This window comes from Bos grunniens, chromosome 16, assembly GCF_055505025.1.
Source record: "Bos grunniens cultivar Pamir isolate PY7600 chromosome 16, Bosgru_T2T1.0, whole genome shotgun sequence".
Taxonomy (NCBI): Eukaryota; Metazoa; Chordata; class Mammalia; order Artiodactyla; family Bovidae; genus Bos; species Bos grunniens.
Window position 1 is genome coordinate 62501 of NC_141180.1, and position 13243 is coordinate 75743.

Genomic DNA, 13243 nt, shown 5'->3' on the forward strand with positions numbered 1-13243 from the left:
AGACGGCGAGCGGACTGAGGCGGACGGACAGACGGAGAGGGGCACCGACGGGGTGCGGCCACGCGAGGCCAACGCCACGGAACAGGGGCGGTGTTGGTGGGGCGGCCGCGCGCCACCGCGAGGGGCATGGCTCAAAGCGACCCGTGCTGGGGCAGGGGGAAGCGCGAGTCGGCCGCCAGGGCCCACCGCGGGATCTCACCGCCAGAGGCCTCCCAGCACAGGGACGGTCCCACCGCACGCCCGGGACGACGGACTGGCGCCCCCCCCGGCACCCTCACGGGGGCTCACGCCCACCGCCACCGACACACACCCGAGAGCCGCAAGCCGGCCAGGGAGAACGCTCTCCCGCCGCGCACCGGCGGCCCCCACCGTCCCCCACACGCGCAAGGCTCCCCGCGCGCCGCCCCGCCTCGGGGACGCCACCGGCCAACGGAGGCCGGGGGACGACACCCACATGAGGCGAGGCCGGCTCGGCCCCAGACAGGGGAAGGGAGCGCGGGGCGGTCGCACGCGCGGGACGAGGAGGAGAGGCCGGCAACGGCGGGGAGGGGCCGGCAAGCACGCACGGCGGGGGCCGCGGGACAGGGCCGCGGGCGCCATCCGGGGACCACAAAGACACCGGGAACACGGCCGGGCCACCAGGAAAACCAGCGCGGGGTCCCACCGCCACCCACACACGAGGGCGGTCCCGCGACACGCCTGGGACGCCGACCGGTCCCGGCCAGCCCCAGAGCGGGCCCCCACGGCCCGGCCCCGCCGCCAGGGCCGGCGAGCCGCCCGAACCCATCTTCCGCCATCCGTCCTCGACAGATCCGTCTTCCGATCTCAGTCTGCCACCCCGAGGCTCGACATCCTGGGGATCACGCTCTCGAGCGAGGCGGCCCCGACCGTGACCGCACGCCGCCACCGGCTGCGGCTCGTGGGGAGAGGACGGGCGCGATAGGCTCTCCCGCACCACGGCTGCGGGGCTGGGGAAGCCGGGGCCGACCGGACGTCGCGCCCCCAACACCTTCCCCCCTTTGCCCCAAGGCTCACCACACCGCGGGGGCCGACCGCGCGCACACGCGACGCACGCACGCTCCGGTCCCCCCCACCTGCCGGACGCCCGGCGGGGCCCAGCGGGACCCTCCCCCAACTCGAAGGGGGGAGGCGCGGGCCGCGGTAGGCAACGAGCGGCACACGGCCCCACCGCGGGGCCGGCGCACCCGCCCCCGCCCCACCGCCCCCAGGGGGGAGGTGGGGGGCGGGATGTTCTGCCCACGCGCTCTTGGCAGCCTCCACGGCGGCCACTGCGCACTCGGGAGGGGCAGCAGCTGGGGGGTCCGATACCCCAAGGCTCCCTCTCGGATCGCTAGAGAAGGCTTTCTCACCGAGGGCTCGCCGCCCCTCACCCGGATCGTCTCTCTCCTTCGGGCCCACGGAGGCGCTCCACGAGCCACCAGTCCTCAGCTGGGGTGGGAGGGGTCTGCGGTACAGGTAGGCGGACCACCGACACAGGAGCGTCTGCGCGGCCGGGGCCAGCGCAGAGCCCCGCGTCCCGTCCCCTGCAAGGCCTCACCCGTCAGCCTCGACGACGAGGGGAACAGGCACGCCTCTCCTACCGCCTCGACCCCCCCCAAAAGAGAGCCCACTCACGGGACACACACACACCACCGCGGTGGGGACCCGAGGAGGACACCGGGGTTAAGGGAAACGACACCACCGCTCGGCCTCAGGCACCTGAGCGACGACCTGGAGCGCTCCAGGAGCACCACCGAGGATCCAACGAGGCACGCTCGCGCACCCACGCGGGGGGGCACAGCGCAGCAGCGGTACAGCCCTCCCCACCGCGGGGAGGGCCGCTCGCGGAGCACACGCCGGGAAGGCGAAGCGAGAGCATCTGCTGTGTCAGAAGACCCACGGCCCCCACTGACGCCACCCGAGGCGGGGGACAGGAGACCGAAGGTCAGGGCCAGAGGCCGCAACCCAGCCCCCGCCTTCCTCCCCCTCCCCGACGGCCAGGGGGAAAAAAGTCAGGCGAGGGGCCCCGCGGACAGACCGAGAAGAGCAGACACGTTCACCGGGAACACCTGTCCCTCGTCTGGCACGGCTTAGGCCCGGCCCGGGAGAGCACGACCACACCACATCGATCGGATGAGCCAAGGTGGAGCGGGGGGAAGGCACGGCGAGGACAGTCACCAGAGGGGCCCGCTTTAAGCCTCACCGGCAACCTCCGCCCCCCACCTCGCCTCAGGCGAGAGCGGCCCACGACCCCAGGAGGTTCGAGAACGCCTGACACGTGGCACGGAGCCCACAGGGCGGGGGTCGCATCTCAGCCTTCACCGGGTGCCCGCAGCGGGGAGCGCACAGGGTAGAAGACCCACGGCGCCTCGCCCCGCCGCCCTCGGGTCGCCCAGAGACCGGAGGTGGCACCACGAGTCGGGTCAGCCAGACAACACCACACAGGAGCCGGCGCACAGGCCCAGGCGGGCGGCTCCAGCGGCAAGGGCCGAACCGGGGACCAGAGCTGGCGGCCCGAAGGCCCAGAGCCCCGCGTACATCCAGAGACCCAAAGTTTCCTCGGCGGCAGACACCGAAGCAGACCGTGTCAGCACTTACCTGGTGGTAAAAAAGGCCCATTAAGGGCGACGAAATGACAGCAGCCGACAGCGGGGCCCATCCACGACTCGCATGGAGGACCCCCGGAACCTTGGCCCGGCCACCTGTCCCCAGCGCTACCCCATAAACACCAGGCCCGGAGCTCTCGTGGCTGGGGGGGGGGGGGGGAGTCATCTGGTCGACCGGGGAAAGGGGAGCAGGGGGAGGGGGCGCGCGATGGCCAAAGTGGGGGCGCGGACACCCACCAAGGGAGAGGGAGCTGGCCGGGGGCGCCCTCTCCCGCTTCGCCCACACGGGTAGGGGTACCGGTCCGTCGGAGTCTCCGAACGGGGATTTGGCTTCGATGAGCATCAAGAAACAAGAAGGAAGAACCGTCAGCGAGGCGCCTCCAACGAGACGAGCGGGCCCCGACCAGGGACCGCGCCCGGGCGGGACCCAGACCGTCCTAGATGGGGCACCCAGGACGGCCCGAGCCGGTCCCCACCTCCTGACCTGGGTTCAGGGAGGTGGGGAGGGGTGAGACAAAGTCGCATCCGACGACCGAGACCCACGAAGGCACGCTGAAGGGTCGGGCGCGCCCTCCCCGGCCACCCGCGGAAGCAGGGTCCGGTCCATCCACGTCTCCGGACCCATCGGGACTTTGAAAAAGAAACAGCATGTGTGCCAGGAGACGCCTCGGGCGACCGGACCCCACGGGTTGGGGGGGGGGGGGGGGCGGCCGCACACGCGCCCGCCTCTCCCCGTCAACCCTCACGACTCCGGCGGGCGGGTCCCCACCTCCGGAGCGGGGCCGAGGGCGAAGCACACGCTCCTGAGGGCGGCCCAGGAGGAGTCCGGACCGCCGAGCCCGAGTCCAGGCGCTCCGGGCAGGGAAGACCCTCTCCCTGCCCACCGCGGCGGCCCGGCCCAGGGAGGGTCCGGCCGGTCCTTCTCCGCGGCCACAGGGGCACGGGGAGATGCTGGTCGACCCGGTCCGGCCACCGCAGAGCCCGGCCCCGGAGCGCCGCGACGATCACCCTCCTCAGAAACCTAGAGAACCAATCTCCGGCGACAGCAGGACGTCCCTAGGCCTCGGCGCCACCGGGACTGTCGCCGCCAGCATAGCCGGTGTCTGAGAGCTCTGCCTCGGGCCCGGCGGCTGAGTCACAACCCTCCTGAAGGGCTCGCCGAAGCTCCGGAGGGGGAGGGACAATATACAAGCGGCCGCCAGGTGGCTCCCGACAACCGGCTCGAACGTCCCGAGGACGGGTCGCTGTCGCCGGCCGCCGGGGACGCCGCAGCGCCGGCCGCCCAAACGCCCGAGCTCGGCCCGGAGCCTCCGCCGCCGAGCGACGCGACGCGACGCGACGCGACCCCGGCCGCAGAGGAAGGGAGAGGAGCCGGGAGATCTCTCCCCTGGAGGCTGCCACGAAAGAGCCGCGATCCCCCCCCCCCCCCCACGCGATTCCAGGGTGGTGGGGGGACATTCCACGGAGACGCGGGCGGGCGGCGGGGGCTCGGGGCGGGGTGGGCGGAGAGAGGGGGCACCAGTGACATCCCAGGAACCCCCGGCCCCCGGCCCCCCGAAAGAGAGGGGCGGGAGGGAGGGAGGGAGAAAAGGAGGGAAGGAGGGAGGGAGGGAGGGAGGGAGGGAGGGACCGGCAAAGCGAAACCAGGCAAGCGCTGCTGGGAGAACAAAGCCGGACTTTCGAAAGCAGACACGGACACAGACACACAAGCCTAGGAGTAAGAAAGGAAAAGAAGGAGACACTCGGACCCCCAAGAAGAGAAAACAAAACTCAACCTGGGTAGAGACACCGTGACAAAGTCCAGAGACGACACACACAAGCATGCGCGGGTGGGTGGGGAAAGTGCACTAGAGGTCAGGAGAACATGGATTTCAACACCACTGGCCACAAACAGCGGAAAGGCGGACGGCCTGGGAGGTCTGGGGTGGCAGGGCTGCGGGGGGTGGGGGGTGGGGGGTTGGGGGGTTGCGGGGAGGGTGTGGGGGGGTGGTATTGAGGGGCGTGCTGGTGAGGAGGACGGAGTCCATAGGGATCCACTAAATAAACCCCGGGTCCCGTGACAACAGCCACCTCAATGAATACATAACTTTTTCACGTAGCTCAGAAACGAAATGAGACAAAACCACCAGGCAGGAAAGTCAACTCGTGGAACTGTCCTGGCAGCTTAAAAGTCAGAGAGAGAGAGGAGAGGGAGAGGGAGAGGGAGAGGGAGAGGGAGAGGGAGAGGGAGAGGGAGAACGCATACACATGTGCGTATACACGTGTACATACGTATACGCACACGTCATCGCGTCTATATATACGTGCACGCAGGCGTATAAACACACACGTACGAAGGGCATGCTCACGTACACGCACGTGTCTGTGTGCGCACGTGTATGCCTAGGCGTTTCTAGTGTGCGTGTATGCTTGCGTGTATATACGCAGAGGCATCTATACACATACGTACACGGATAGACACAGGCGTGAACACACATGCTCACATGTGCAGAGACGTCGGGATACATAGGCACACACACACACATACACGCGGACGTGTCAACGCATCTAGATGCACGTATAGTGTGTATACGTGTGATGTCTGCGCACAGGTGTGGATGCACGTCTATGCGTACCCGTACGTGCATGCTTGCATAGACACACATATCTGCGTGTGTATGTGCACACGTGTATGTACACACGTATACATACGTACGGACGCATACGCAGACGTCTACAGAGAGCGTATGTACGTCCACACAGACGCACGCGAGAATCTGTGCCTACATACACACGTGTGTATGTATACGTAGACGTGCACGCATGTACGTATGTACAGGTGCCCGTGTGCATCTAGAGTGCCTATACACAGATCGATGTGCATAGATGCACACACATGTATACGCATACGCAAACGCGCGTGTGTATACGTACATGTACATGTGCATCAGTGTATGTGTGCATGTATACCCATGTGTCTGCGTGGATGTCTACGTGCGCGCGTGTGTGGTGTGTGTATCTATGGGTGTACATTCGTACATATATATACTCACAGACACACACGTACATACCCGGGCGGAAACACACATCCGTGTGTGTGTGTGTGTGTGTGTGTGTGTGTGTGTGTGTGTCTGTCTGTCTGTCTGTCTGTCTGTCTGTCTGTCTGTCCGGGGAAAGCACAAGCATATTGCAAAAGGGGCTTTTCTGTCCAACACCGATCAAGGCGTCAGACACCTCAACCTCCAAAAGGGAAACAACCCCCGATGAGCGAAGTGGGCAGGAGGCCCGAACAGACCCCTTCCTTCCAAAGAAAGGTGGAACAGGCAGACACCCAGAAGCACAAGGTAGAACACACATCCACGGCAGGGCTGGGCTGGGCTGGGCTGGGCTGAGCTGGGGCTCCTGGGGGTGGGGGCGGGCTCACGGAAGCACCCCACCCCGGGGCGTTTCCCTGGACAATGATCCTCCTCATTCGGAGGGGAAAGGCCCAGGAGCCGGGAATCGCAATCACGACAGCAAGTTCGAACCATCAGAGGACAGTGGCTCCTGATGGATCGAACGCGTTTTTTCTGCAGCTGAGAAAACTGTGGGCGGACTCAGAGAGATCAGATCTCATCCCCTGGCGCCTCACAGACAGAGAAACCACATCCCTAGGGAAAAGAGTCCTGCGATGTACACTCCCCCAAAGATTCCCCCATTCGACCCAACCCAGCAACTCCACAGGGTGCCCACGGAGGGAAGGGACAAAGAAGATACGGATGTGTGCATGTGTGGGATCGACCCCTATACCTAGGTCGACTTCCGTACACACATCATGATAGAACTCTGTCTGTGTGCCTATGCCTGGATCTATTCACGTGCACGCGTGCTCACGCGCATGCAGACAGACACACACACACACAGAGGAATGGGACTCAACCACCAGAAGGGAATGAAATCTCACAGTCTGCAGGAACCTGGAGAGACCTTTAGAGGGTATTATGCTACATGAAATACCTCAGATCAGTCGTTTCCATGCAGAACCTACCAAACCATACACGGTGAACAGAACCGAACCAAACAGAAACAGGCTCAGACATACTACAAAGGAACACACCGGGGCGGGGGGGGCGGGGCGGGGGGGCGGGGGTGAGGAGAGAGTGAGTGAGTGCCCCTGGCGAGGGAGACAGACGAAGTGGTGCAACCTTCCACTTATGAAATACATGAGTCACGGGCACGTCATCACACCAAATGTCATTTGCCGTGACACCAGGTGGTGACGGACAGTCACTAACTAGATGTATCCTGGTGATGGCTGTGTCATGTGCTACACTAAAACATCGTCTGTACAGCTGAAAATTAAAGGGGGGAACGACCCCCCCCCCCCAAAGAAAAAGGAAAGGAAGAAGGAAGGAAGGAAGGAAGGAAGGAAAGAAGGCAAAAGTAAACGTTGGCAGTCAGTTAGACGTCCGTTTGAGAAGAGTGGGACTTGTGTGTGTGTGGGGGGGGGGGGGGGGGGGGGGAGAAACTAGGGTGAGGAGGAGGAGGAGGAGGAGGAGGAGCAGGAGGAGGAGAAAGAAAAGGACCCGATTGCCTTGAGGGGGAGGAGGAGATGAAAGATCCCAAGAGTGGACAGGACGGTCAGGTGAGTGCCATAGGGAAAGGAAACGAAGCCAAGCAACCGAACACACTGCCAACGGTGGTTTTGTTCAGTCCAAGATCAAGATGGGGACAGCACGGTGTCCTCCAGCACACAGCGACACACAGGCCTCACTCGGCAGGGGGAGTTGGGGATAACCCTGAACGCCGAAGCGGACAAAAGAAGCCGTCACGTTCATCCATGGCTGAAAAGTACCATGGTCCCACGACATTCCAAACTCCTCTCAAACCATTGAAAGACTCTCTCCCTCACTCGCCGTTCAAAATGTAGAGAACAGGAAAGGAGCGAAACGATGGTGGGTGGCTGGCTGGCTGGCTGGATTTCCGTGATGGTGTGATTAGGGAACACATGGACAGAAAAGCATCCGATTCACTTGTGTAAAGAATCTCTCTTGCCTTCTCGGCCTGGTGTCTTTCCTCTGTCTGGATGATTCCCCTCCCCCACCCCACCCCCCCCACTCCCAGCTTGAAGATCAGCCTCCAAAACGAAGCCCTTTGTGCTCTCCAGGTCCCGCCGCCACGATCTCTTTGGAGCGCCCTTCCGAAGGGGAACGTTTTCATCCACGTCATCGCCCTGAGACAGCTTCAGCCTGTCCCTCCCCCCCCACCCACCCACCCCCCCCACCCACCCACCCCCCCCCCACTCCACCCCAAGCCCCCCGCCCACCCCCCCTCTCTCCCTCCTGCTCCTCTTCCCCCTCCTCTGAACTGTCGAGCTCCCCTCGCGCTGGCCTCTCACCCCACACGGTGGCAGTGTTGGCCTAGGTATGCTCAGGTGTCTCCTAACCGCATCCGAGTGGACTTGCACTGTTTCTCAGCTGCGTCGTTCAGGGACCATGTTTTTCCTGGCCTTTTCCGCGGGTGGGGGAGACCCGGACGGGCCGGGGCCAGGCGGGGTGGGGGAGCCTGCGTGTGGGGGGAAGGGTGGGGGCAGAGAGGAGGAGGAGGAGGAGGAGGAGGAGGAACAGGAACACAGCTCCCCAGCGCCAGTGTGTGCCTGCGGCCTGGAAAAGAGATCACGCACCAGGCTGGCTCCGAAAAGGGGATCGATCGGTCAGGAGACCGGGCACGTTTGTGCTTCGCCGAGTCCCTGCAGATCGGACAGGCAGTGGCAAGTGTGGGGCTTCCCACACTTAGAACTGTTCACCCATCGTGGACACAGGCGTCTGGCACACCGGGGGTTAGGCTCTCGGTGCGATCGATGTCCACAAGCCGTAGCCACTGAAACGTGTGCACCCTGGAGCCGCCGCCGCCGTGCAGAGGGAGATCTCATCCGGCTCCGCGGGTCCTTCCCGTGAGTAGGCCGGGATCTCGGGAAGCACAGACATCCAGAGCATTGAGTGAACCTGACCGTCACGCTTTCCGAGTCCAAGTGAACCCGAAGGGAGGGTCCCTCACGTGTGGGTTTGTCTCTCCATCGGAGGCATCCTCTCTTGGAGCCGATTAGGGTGCCGCGGGCCCCGTGGAGCAGAGAGGACAGAGAGTTCCCTTCGGTCCCCTGCTCCTCCCACGGGCGCGCACGGGCACGCTCCCCAACGGTCCTAGGAACATCCTGCCCCAGAGGAGCGTGCCGGCCGGCCACAGCCCACCTACAACGGAGGCGTCCGTGTCCGTCCGTGTCCGTCATCCTCGTCCAGAGTCCCCCGTCTGCCTGCCCTCGCCTTCGCGCCTGGCACTGTCCGTCCATTCTGTAGGTTCATATCGAACCTGCCCGGAGCCCGGCGGCATCTTCCCGGATCAGGGATCGATCGAAAACACCCTGTCCCCTGCCTCATCGGCAGGTGGATTCTTCACCACTGGACCACCAGGCAGGGAAGTCCCTTCACAGCCTTCTAAACTCATCTACCCCGAAACAGTCCACGTCGTCCTCCAACTCATTGGACCATCACGACTGAAATGAAGGAAAATATGTGCGTTCGAGAATGTCTTCACTCCTCAGTGCTTCTTGCTTTAGAACCACCAAGGCATCTCTCTCTCTCTCTCTCTCTCTCTCTCTCTCTCTCTCTCTCACACACACACACACACACACACACGAACAGAGGTGGGCTCATAGTCCAAAAGAAACCAACGTTTGTGTGTATCCATCCCACTTGCTGTGGCTGTCGTGCCGTCGCTCATCAAAGAAGCTGATCTGATACGGAATCCGATGTCTTCTTCTCTAGGACACGTCGAGAGGCAGCAAGCGTGCCGGTGTGTGAGCACCGAAGGTCAACCCGGCATGATGGAGCCCGGCCAGGTGTGTGCTCAGAGGCCCACCTAGATTCGAACTCCAGTTCCCGGAGGGGAGCGGTGGGAACAGGAGTGTGGACTGCGAGTCCAATCCTCACCTTACAAAAAGGCAAAATCATCCCCTTCCTCCCTTATCGGCGTCTGCACGGCTCCTCCTGGACTCAGGGATCCCATCGAAAGGACGTCCAGGTTGTCCTTCTCCCTGGCCCGATCGTTTCGAACCTCTCCAAGAAAAAGCGGTGACGTCAAGAGATCCGTCTTGAGTTCGGGACTGGGGCTTCCCCGGGGGCCCCGTGGTCAACGATCCCGTGCCCATGCAGGAGACGTGGGTTTCGCCCCCGGTCCGGGAAGAGCCCACACGCTACCCATACGCCTCGGTGATGGAGTCTGTGCTCCAGATCCTGGCCGCTGCGAGTGTTGAGCCCACACCCAGCAGCCACTGAAGCCCACGTGCCCCGGCGCCCCTGCCCCCCAAGAGGAACCACAGCCACGAGAAGCCCAGACACACGACCGTAGAGCGACCCCCTCTCTCCACAGAGAGAGAACAGCTTGCACGGCCACGAAGACACACAGAGCACGCCCCCACAGACATCAAATACGTCCAATGATCGTCGAGCGAGACGGCCTGCCTGAGATCGGACGCGAGCGGCCAATACCTAGTCCCGTCACTCGGGAAGCTCCCTGAATCTTCTGTCGATACACATAAAGAAACCCTAGCTCACTGTGCCATGGGCAGCGCGGGGAGCTCTCCGTACAGTGCCGAGAGCACCGTGGAGACGTGACCCGTGGGCACCGTGAGCGTGACTGTTCTCACGAAGTCCCTCACAGTCCGGGCCCTGGAGATCGGCCCACGCGGACCTGCAGGCGATGGTCGGCCATCCCTCTCGGCTCCCTGCGCGCTCACGGGTCCAGGTGTGCCGTGCCCCCAGCATCCGCTCGCATCTTCTCGGCCTGTCTCCCCCGTGCCGCTCCACTGACTTGGAATCCTTCTCCCCTCTCGTCTCGTCTGACACGTTTTCTTTCCTGTTCGACCATGTCTGGCTCGCCGGGCACCACTTCCCGTCGTTCTTCTCGTCTCACCGCCCTCGTCTCGTGGAAATCATTCTCTGGGTCTCCGCTCTGTTCCCTAAGGACTCTGTCATCCCTCCACTCATCTGGGGATCGACTGGCACCTAGGCAACCCCGGTCCGTGACAACCGTGGTTCCGTGTCTATCGAATGACATGCCGACCGCAGGGGGCTCGTGGACGCGTACGAGCCGTGGAAAGCTGGCACCGGGGAATCATCCCGAGGACACACCCTCCGGTTCCACGGTGCTCACGGGAGCGTTTGGGTCGTCGTCGTCGTCGTCGTCGCCGTATTCCCTAAGACGTACGCAGTCGCGTGGATTCAAACGGCGTCTATTGGGAAAGCACGGATCGCTCCCCGGATCACCGGAGAAGGCCACGGCAACCCACTCCAGTCCTCTCGCCTGGAAACTCCCATGGGCGGAGGAGCCCGGTAGGCCACGGTCCACGGGGTCGGGAAGAGTCGAACACGACCGAGCGACTTCCCTTTCCCTTTTCCCTTCCACGCATCGGAGAAGGCCGTGGCAACCCACTCCAGTGTTCTCGCCTGGAGAATCCCAGGGACAGGGGGGGAGCCTGGCGGGCTGCCGGCTGTGGGGTCGCACAGAGTCGGACACGACGGAAGCGACTTAGCGGCAGCCGCAGCAGCAGCAACCGGATCACCTCAGAAGGACTTAGACACGAGTCTCGGTGGAGAGAGGATGGATCCTGCCAACCATCTCACTTCTGGGTAGACCTCGAAAGAAAATAAAACCTGAAACTCGCAGAGAGAGGCCTGCACCCCCAGGTCCATCGCAGCATCCATTCACAAGAGTCAAGATGGGGACCCAGCCCAAGTGTCCATCAAGGGAAGACTAGATCAAGAAGATACACGATCCAGGTAGAGATCGATCGATAGGGAGATCTAGGTGTCCCAGGTAGCCCCAGGAATGAACACAGTCTTACATCGTGATCGCATGGATGGGACTTAGGGAGTGATGCCCAATGAAGAAGTCAGGTAGAGAAAGAAAAAGAGTTTCTCCTGTCACTGACATGCCATGCAAGGCCACCTAAAACAATGAAAACGATCATCACAGAGCGGCTGGGGGAGGGAGACATGGGAAGATGCCGATGTAACGGCGGGCGGGGGAACTTCACGGATAAGGTACATATATACTGTCTACGTCACAAAGAGCACGGTGATTCTAAAGAATAGTATTGGTATTATCGTCGTCTCATATTCGGAGAAGGCAACGGCACCCCACTCCAGTCCTCTTGCCCGGAAAATCCCGTGGACGGAGGAGCCCGGTAGGAGCCCGGTAGGCCGCAGTCCACGTTGTCGCACAGAGTCGGACACGACGGAGCGACTTCCCTTCCCGTTTTCCCTTTCACGCCTTGGAGAAGGACATGGCAACCCACCGCAGTGTTCTTGCCTGGAGAACCCCAGGGACGGGGGTGCCCGGCGGGCTACCGTCTACGGGGTCGCACAGATTCGGACACGACGGAAGCGACGCAGCAGCAGCAGCAGCAGCATTATCCTATTCGAAAGTCGCCATGACCGTGGACATGACGCATTCACTTCCCGTACAATGGAAGAAGGACATGGCAACCCACTCCAGTAGTCTTGCCTGGAAAATTCCATGGACGGAGGAGCCTGGTAGGCTACAGTCCGTGGGGTCGCAAAGAGTCCAGCACGACTGAGTGACTTCACTTTCTTTCGCATACAGTCATGGCATGTATGGGTTGTGGTCAAGCTATGAGCTACCGCTTGGGTGGTCATGAATGATTCTTTTGCAACAGACAGGTGCATCAAGTCACCATTCTGTACACGTTAGAACAGAGGATGTTGTATGTCCTTAACGAAGAACATTCTATTTCAATACACCGGGACATGACACACATAACATCACCTAGTTTTATTATCTTTCAATGAATGGTCAGTATTGGCTGCACGCCAAAAAAAAAAAAAAAAGGAAAGAAAGAAAAAAGAAAAGAAAGCTTTATTGTGTGTGTGGGGGGGGTGGGGGGTGGGGGGGGGGAGGGTCTTAGATATTGCCATGCAGGGACACAGATTTCAATAAAACCCAGGGAATGTTCCACAGGAAAGAGTCAGGGGCCTAGAAAGCTGAACCTCGTGAGGTTGTCAAGCCAGCTGAGAGCAATTAGGATTTGCTGTCATGCAACAAGGGACATGTTTCTTCTTCCAGGGTAGACGGTCACAAGGTATTTAGGGAAAGGGGAGGGTGTGAGAGGTATCTTGAATTTCGGGAACACTGTTTCCTTAGATGATCTGGAGGCCTCTGGGACCCAGTCAGTGCCCCAAGTGGACATTCCATCCAGACTGAGACACACGGACCTCTTCCTCGATGGCCTCCCCTCTCTATTTGGGGGAGCTCTCTCAGCCATGCTGATTCCACTTGGATGTGTCTTTCCCACGTCACACCCTTTGGCATTCAAAGATATCCTTCCATCGTTTTCTAAAGAGACCCGGTGTATGTATCTTTTGAGAGATGATGAGCATCAGACACGATCCCTCTCCGTGGCGTGGTTTCGGGCACGACACACCAATACAGGGACACATACATTCCACGTCCCTCTCGGCCATCGAGAAAGGCCGTGTACGGCACGTGATGCCACGGGACTGGTGAGGTCCTTGGGTTCAGCCCTCCCTCGACTTGGCTGTGGTCTTTGGTTTTATTCTGTTCCGTGTGTGCTTTCTGACCCACATGATCTCTCCGGATAGGGC

At 61.9% G+C, this 13243-nt stretch overlaps 1 long non-coding RNA gene across 1 annotated transcript in view; it reads right to left on the bottom strand.

The window, feature by feature from the left end:
• Positions 1 to 6966, bottom strand: part of LOC147355960 (uncharacterized) — a 26897-nt gene extending 19931 nt beyond the window's left edge. Inside the window, exon 1 of the long non-coding RNA XR_015142906.1 lies at positions 4382 to 6966. This is a non-coding gene — a long non-coding RNA (uncharacterized LOC147355960). The remainder of the gene's footprint in view (positions 1 to 4381) is intronic.
• Positions 6967 to 13243: the final 6277 nt, after the last annotated feature.